This window comes from Neoarius graeffei, chromosome 26 (assembly GCF_027579695.1).
Source record: "Neoarius graeffei isolate fNeoGra1 chromosome 26, fNeoGra1.pri, whole genome shotgun sequence".
Taxonomy (NCBI): Eukaryota; Metazoa; Chordata; class Actinopteri; order Siluriformes; family Ariidae; genus Neoarius; species Neoarius graeffei.
Window position 1 is genome coordinate 34,982,310 of NC_083594.1, and position 8,620 is coordinate 34,990,929.

Genomic DNA, 8,620 nt, shown 5'->3' on the forward strand with positions numbered 1-8,620 from the left:
CCTGTTTTACAGGGTCGCAGGCAAGCTGGAGCCTATCCCAGCTGACTACGGGCGAAAGGCGGGGTACACCCTGGACAAGTCGCCAGGTCATCACAGGGCTGACACATAGACACAGACAACCATTCACACTCACATTCACACCTACGGTCAATTTAGAGTCACCAGTTAACCTAACCTGCATGTCTTTGGACTGTGGGGGAAACCGGAGCACCCGGAGGAAACCCACGCGGACACGGGGAGAACATGCAAACTCCGCACAGAAAGGCCCTCATTGGTTGCTGGGCTCGAACCTTCTTGCTGTGAGGCGACAGTGCTAACCACTACACCACCGTGCCGCCCAGTTAAAGTGCTAGTCTAATGGAAATTACATCATAAAATCTTGGGTTTTCTGTGTGTGATATTCTCAGAAAGGTTGTAAAGTTCACTGATAGATAAACAGGAGTGCTCTGAGAGCACAATATCCCCCACTGGCAACTCTGCCATAACTCTGGTAAAATGCGACTGAATTGAACGAAATTGCAATATGTGTATTACCTATAAGAAAGACTCCTGTCAAGTTTTGAGAAATTCCTCCAAGTATTGTGAGAGGAATTGATTTCAGAAGGCGAGTACCCTTCCCAGGACGGACGGACATCGCCATGACATAATCCCCCTTTGTGTGTGTGAATATATATTATACTACACAGTGGTGTTTGAAAGTTTGTGAACCCTTTAGAATTTTCTATATTTCTGCATAAATATGACCTAAAACATCATCAGATTTTCACACAAGTCCTAAAAGTAGATAAAGAGAACCCAGTTAAACAAATGAGACAAAAATATTATACTTGGTCATTTATTTATTGAAGAAAATGAGCCAATATTACATAGCTGTGAGTGGCAAAAGTATGTGAAGCTTTGCTTTCAGTATCTGGTGTGACCCCCTTGTGCAGCAATAACTGCAACTAAACATTTCTGGTAACTGTTGATCAGTCCTGCACACCGGCTTGGAGGAATTTTAGCCCATTCATCTGTACAGAACAGCTTCAACTCTGGGATGTTGGTGGGTTTCCTCACATGAACTGCTCGCTTCAGGTCCTTCCACAACATTTCCATTGGATTAAGGTCAGGACTTTGACTTGGCCATTCCAAAACATTAACTTTATTCTTCTTTAACCATTCTTTGGTAGAACGACTTGTGTGCGTAGGGTCGTTATCTTGCTGCATGACCCACCTTCTCTTGAGATTCAGTTCATGGACAGATGTCCTGACATTTTCCTTTAGAATTCACTGGTATAATTCAGAATTCATTGTTCCATCAATGATGGCAAGCCATCCTGACCCAGATGCAGCAAAACGGGCCCAAACCATGATACTACCACCACCATGTTTCACAGATGGGATAAGGTTCTTATGCTGGAATGCAGTGTTTTCTTTTCCCCAAACATAACGCTTCTCATTTAAACCAAAAAGTTCTATTTTGGTCTCATCCGTCCACAAAACATTTCTCCAATAGCCTTCTGGCTTGTCCACATGATCTTTAGCAAACTGCAGACAAGCAGCAATGTTCTTTTTGGAGAGCAGTGGCTTTCTCCTTGCAACCCTGCCATGCACACCATTGTTGTTCAGTGTTCTCCTGATGGTGGACTCATGAACATTAACATTAGCCAATGTGAGAGAGGCCTTCAGTTGCTTAGAAGTTACCCTGGGGTCCTTTGTGACCTCGCCGACTATTACACGCCTTGCTCTTGGAGCGATCTTTGTTGGTCGACCACTCCTGGGGAGGGTAACAATGGTCTTGAATTTCCTCCATTTGTACACAATCTGTCTGACTGTGGATTGGTGGAGTCCAAACTCTTTAGAGATAGATTTGTAACCTTTTCCAGCCTGATGAGCATCAACAATGCTTTTTCTGAGGTCCTCAGAAATCTCCTTTGTTTGTGCCATGATCCACTTCCACAAACATGCGTTGTGAAGATCAGACTTTGATAGATCCCTGTTCTTTAAATAAAACAGGGTGCCCACTCACACCTGATTGTCATCCCATTGATTGAAAACACCTGACTCTAATTTCACCTTTAAATTAACTGCTAATCCTAGAGGTTCACATACTTTTGCCACTCACAGATGTGTAATATTGGATCATTTTCCTCAATAAATAAATGACTAAGTATAATATTTTTGTCTCATTTGTTTAACTGGGTTCTCTTTATCTACTTTTAGGACTTGTGTGAAAATCTGATGTTTTAGGTCATATTTATGCAGAAATATAGAAAATTCTAAAGGGTCCAAAGACTTTCAAGCACCACTGTACACACACACACACACACACACACACACACACACACACTACTAAAGGAAGACTGTCTGTTGCTTTGTATCTCTGTCTGTTCGCCTATGCCAATCGACATGGCTGGACGTGCATACTCCATACTTTGCACAAGGATTGGTGACACCCCAAAGGGTCCCAAGACAACATTTTCGTTTTTCCAAAACATGGGATTAGTGCTAATTCAACACACTATTCATTTCCCATATGCTACATACTCGCACTAACACACTACACACAGCCTTGGCAGGGAATCTCCTCCCCCACTCGCCTGAGAGTTTTAAGATAAGTCTTTATTGTCACTTTTCCAAAGGTTTTGATTGTACGGGACCTTGAAGAACACCATTCAGAGGAAATCAGGTTCGCGGGCAATGACGACTAGTGTGTGTGTATAGACACAAGTGTTTTACTGAGAAATATGCCACTCATTTTTCATATGAACTACATCTGGGCCACTGAGTAACATACAGGGTGTTTCAAAAATTTGATGATATTTCACAGTCTAATAACTTTGTCAGTTCTCATTCAATTGACCTCAAAATTCACTGGAAAAGAAAAGGCGTTTTGTGTGTTAGAGTACGCTCGAACCCAGTCGAACAAGACTGTACAGAGTGCATTTATGAGAGAATTGTTTAAAAATGCACCAACTGCAATGCAGATTTGGACATGGCACCAAAAGTTCAAAGAGGAAGGCTGTCTGTGCAGGGCAAAAGGATCTGGACGACCACCAGCATCGGAAGAGACGGTCAAGCAGGTTCGCAAAAAACTCTTGCAAAGCCTCAAGAAGTCCATAAGAAGAGCAAGTACTGGAGACTGTTACCAAAGACATGCGTGTTTGGCAGGAACTGGACTGCCGACTTGACGTGTGCCATGTCACAGGCGGTGCGTGTATTGAAAATTTGTGAAATCGTTCATGGAATCCACATACCTTTGAATTTCTCATTCAGATTTTGAGGAATAAATCTTATATTGTTCAACATTAAGCCTGTTCAGTTTCATTTGCCTAAACTATGGGATATTTATGTCTCAAATGATATCAATTTTTTTTGAAACACCCTGTATTTTCCAATGTCTTTACTCATGAGAAAATCGATGAATTGTCTTGATAATAACTTACCGTGCAACTGTGTAAATAGTTTGTTAGATGTTTTTTTTTTTTATCCTGCAAACATCCTATTCTAATTTTTAGAGGCTTGGTTATTGGTGTTAATTAACAGAATGTGTATATTAAAGAAGTTTAAAAAAAAAAGAATAGCCTTAGATTGCAGAATTTCAGGTACAATACACCCCTGAAACCCTTGGTTTAGCTTTATATAGTAAATTTTTTTTTAAACATATTTATGGGACAGTATTGAGCTACAGGAACACTCCCACTGCGACTGTGCAGAACTGAAAAGTAAAATTCAATTTAAAATCATATGACACAAAGAGCTCATAGTTCTTCGTTGTGATACAAATATTCTATTTTATTGGCAAGCATGGACTGTAAAAGACGTACCCCAGACATTCTGACAGCACGCTCGGCTAAGACTCCCACACTACTGAAACAGCAACCCAAAATATCTTTAGCCCACACAAGCTTCCCTTCCTTCAAAGGTGATGATAAAAATACATTTGCAAATACAGAAGACGTCTTCTGATTTTTGCAAGCAGCGAGGTCCTATTATGATCTCATCTCATTATCTCTAGCCGCTTTATCCTGTTCTACAGGGTCGCAGGCAAGCTGGAGCCTATCCCAGCTGACTACGGGCGAAAGGCGGGGTACACCCTGGACAAGTTGCCAGGTCATCACAGGGCTGACACATAGACACAGACAACCATTCACACTCACATTCACACCTACGCTCAATTTAGAGTCACCAGTTAACCTAACCTGCATGTCTTTGGACTGTGGGGGAAACCCACGCGGACACGGGGAGAACATGCAAACTCCACACAGAAAGGCCCTCGCCGGCCACGGGGCTCGAACCCGGACCTTCTTGCTGTGAGGCGACAGCGCTAACCGCTACACCACCGTGCCGCCCCTTATTATGATTAAAAGTCATAATATGCTTGTGGAAAGAATTTTATTTGTTCCAGTTTATTTAGGCTACCTAGTATGCATTTCAGTTTAAAAAACAAACAAACAAACAAACAAAAAAAAAAACCTTCAACAGGCAGCACCTCTAATGGCCCACACTGCCCCGCAAAACCACAAACTGTATGGTCAAGTGACGATGCAGCTGTAAAGTTGTCTGGAGGACCATGGTGTTGTGTGTTAGGGGGCACTGTTCAGACAGATCGATGTGGAAAAAGCGTCCTCATGAACTACGCCTCGAGGTAACCTCAAAATTTATATTTGTTTATTTATTGTTTTGGAAAGGGCGGCACGATGGTGTAGTGGTTAGCACGGTCGCCTCACAGCAAGAAGGTTCTGGGTTCGAGCCCAGTGGCTAACAGGGGCCTTTCTGTGTGGAGTTTGCATGTTCTCCCCGTGTCTGTGTGGGTTTCTTCCGGGTGCTCCGGTTTCCCTGACAGTCCAAAGACATGCAGGTTAGGTTAATTGTTGGCTCTAAATTAAATTCACACTTGTGAGTGTGAATGTTTGGCTGTGTCTATGTGTCAGCCCTGTGATGATCTGGTGACTTGTCCAGGGTGTACCCCGCTTCTCACCCATAGTCAGCTGGGATAAGGTCCAGCTTGCCCGTGACCCTGCACAGGGTAAGTGGTTATGGATAATGGATGGATGTTTGGGGGGGGTACCACTGTAAGGCCCTTTTGTCATGGAGTTTTTGAATTTCTCTTCACAAACTTGTTTGGGTCCATAGGCAACGGCATCAATAATAGAGGATTCGGCCTCCAAGGGCCTACAGAAAACTAAAGCGATAAACACTCTTTGAAGGTGTAACATTGCTTTCTTTCTTGACACCTTCAAAGTTATGGTGTAAGCTATTTCTTCCATTTTGGCCCTTCAACTCTGAGTGGTTAATATGACTAACTTTACAGGGATGCTTTAGCTTTAGGACTACCTGACTCCATAAATTTCTTGATAAATTTTTCAGTCGGATTATAAAGAAGGGGCGTCAAGATGTAGCTAATTTTCGCAACCAGACTGCTTGTGCATCTCTATTTTGTCGAAAACACAAAAAAGGTCGACTGTAAAAGGTAAATTACGTGAGCATCTGTCATACAAGTCCCTAAGAATCAGATGTTACTCTAGAAACGATAAAATATTAGAACAAGCGCATTTGAAGTGCATTAAGCAAGATGCATCAAAATTTGGCAAGTAAGTGGTGTTAACAAGTACATTAATTATGTCCCAGACACTACAGTGGTTCAATTAAGGTTAGCATGCTAACTCAAGCTAGCGTTAGCAAGGACGGTCATGACATCACTTTTAAGCATTCTCAGACATTCAGCTGAAAGCCAAGTTATAACTCTATAAACACATGATTTATGAGGATGTTCACACATGCCTTCACTGTCCCTTTTTCTTTGTAATAAAAAAAAGTGTATTTACTTGATTCATGATGTAAAGCTGGACAATCAAACAGCTGAAGGTTTGATACAGATCGCGTTTACAGGCTCAGAGCAATCTTGCTAATTCTGCGTCCAGCTTTATCCCCATCACCAGTAATAAATTACTCCATCTTAGGAAAGCACTGCCAGCCTTTACCCTAGTTTCATAGCTTTTTTTTTTTGAAGCACTGTGGTTTTACGGTTTATCAGGCCTGCTAGGTGATTTCCAATTTCAGACTGAAACATGGGCCGTGGTTTAAACCAGGGGTTCTCAGAGTCAAGGACCTGGCTTAGATATATGTATGCACATAATTTAGGATGATGGTGGTGTTGGGGGGTATATTTTAACATTTTATATTTTAAAATTGTGGCATGTTGTTTAAAAATTGATCATTATTGAAAGCAACTCTTTGTCAGGAACCTCAGCAGTAACAGCAGAGTGTTCTGGAATAGGCACAAGCACTGACCTTGGGGAGCCAAACATAGAGCTGGGTGCCACACAGTTCATTCAATGACACTTTCCCTATATTTTACTTATTTTGACTGAGAAATGTTTTATTGACAATTTTGATAACCCTTCACTTTTAATCCAGGTCTGTAGTGTGAAATGTTCTCGGCTGTGTTTTTGTTTAAAAACGTTTTCCAAATTGTAGCTGTGTTTAATTCATATCCAGAAAAATATATATTCCAATATAATATACTCAGGGTGGCACGGTGGTGTAGTGGTTAGCGCTGTCGCCTCACAGCAAGAAGGTCCTGGGTTCGAGCCCCGGGGCCGGCGAGGGCCTTTCTGTGTGGAGTTTGCATGTTCTCCCCGTATCCGCGTGGGTTTCCTCTGGGCGCTCCGGTTTCCCCCACAGTCCAAAGACATGCAGGTTAGGTTAACTGGTGACTCTAAATTGAGCGTAGGTGTGAATGTGAGTGTGAATGGTTGTCTGTGTCTATGTGTCAGCCCTGTGATGACCTGGCGACTTGTCCAGGGTGTACCCCGCCTTTCGCCCGTAGTCAGCTGGGATAGGCTCCAGCTTGCCTGCGACCCTGTAGAAGGATAAAGCGGCTAGAGATAATGAGATGAGATGAGATAATATACTCAGCATAAACATTTTAAATAGATTCTATATTTTTGGTCCGTCCATGACATATTACTAAAGTAGCCTATTTACTGTTGTTGATGTGGGTCAGGGCGGCACGGTGGTGTAGTGGTTAGCGCTGTCGCCTCACAGCAAGAAGGTCCTGGGTTCGAGCCCCGGGGCCGGCGAGGGCCTTTCTGTGTGGAGTTTGCATGTTCTCCCCGTGTCCGCGTGGGTTTCCTCCGGGTGCTCCGGTTTCCCCCACAGTCCAAAGACATGCAGGTTAGATTAACTGGTGACTCTAAATTGACCGTAGGTGTGAATGTGAATGGTTGTCTGTGTCTATGTGTCAGCCCTGTGATGACCTGGCGACTTGTCCAGAGTGTACCCCGCCTTTCGCCCGTAGTCAGCTGGGATAGGCTCCAGCTTGCCTGCGACCCTGTAGAAGGATAAAGCGGCTAGAGATAATGAGATGAGATGAGATGATGTGGGTCACTTGCTGTTAGCCAATTCACTTTCTCGAGCTGAAAGGAACGAGTATTATTCCCTACCTTTTTCACCAAGTCAATTTGAGGCGTTGGTCTACCCTGCTCTTTAATTTTTTCCTCGAAAGGAAGACTGGCAAATGGCTTCGCCAAAATTAAATCACCAATGCTTGGCATCCGTGCGCAGCTTTCTTGCTAGCTGACTAGCCCCCTCAAGTTCAGTCACTCAAATAAACGAAATTTCTGGAACTAAGATAGCAAACTTGGCAACACTATTTACAATGAAAATATATACAAACTAAAAAAGCTGGTAGAAACCGTATGTAATGAATGAAATCGAAATGTAAGCTGATCTCTTACAATACACCACAGCACTTGCGAATCCGCATGGGACTGAACTGAAATTCACCGCTGCCTGTCTATATTTGAAACGAGCTGTCAATCGAAGAAAATATCCGGCCGCTTTCACCAATCACCCAGTCTCCTCGCGGAAAGCTTTGCCATGTCCCCCCCACTGTGAGGCTGGGAGTCTGGTGGGCGGGCGTTTTCGCAGTATTTGTCCAATACTCGTCTTGCATTTTGAGATTGAAAAGCGCATAGCTCCCAAATGCCATTGAAGTGCACTGAGGCTGGGCTGCATCGCGTTGTCACGAGGGGGAAAAACTCACGCGCACATTAGGTGAACTGGGGAAAGTTATAAGGGAATGATTTCGCACTGTAGTTGGGTTGAGCACATATATTTCTATGATTCTGGATCTGAAATAGCAATGTTATAAGGTCGGCTATAACATAAGCCTAGCGCAATTCATCCTACACGATGTTTGTCATTTTTAGAGGAGGCTGAGCCTCCCTCGTTGTCTTAAAGCAATCGCCCGTGTTGCACATACTTCTGTGGTGAGTGGTTCAAAAATTGATATTTTCAATGTGGCTACCGGCAGCCATCTTGGATTGGTAATTTTCAGCCTGTTCGCCCCAGCTAGCGATTTTGGCACACATCCCAAGTTGTTCCTTGGGTTCAAATTAGCCTAAAACAGTTGAGTTATCCTCTCCTAAATGACGTGCATACATATCTAAGCCAGGTCCTCTACTATCAACATTTTCTGCTTTGAGGCCCACCTATTCATACTTGTAACGAGTCAGGGCCCATTAAAAAAGATCCCCAATTTTTTTGGCTCATCTATTCTATTAGAATCTAATAATCTATTGTAAAGTGTATTAATGGAATGCAAAATCACTCCCTGTTACAGATGGGAGCCCAG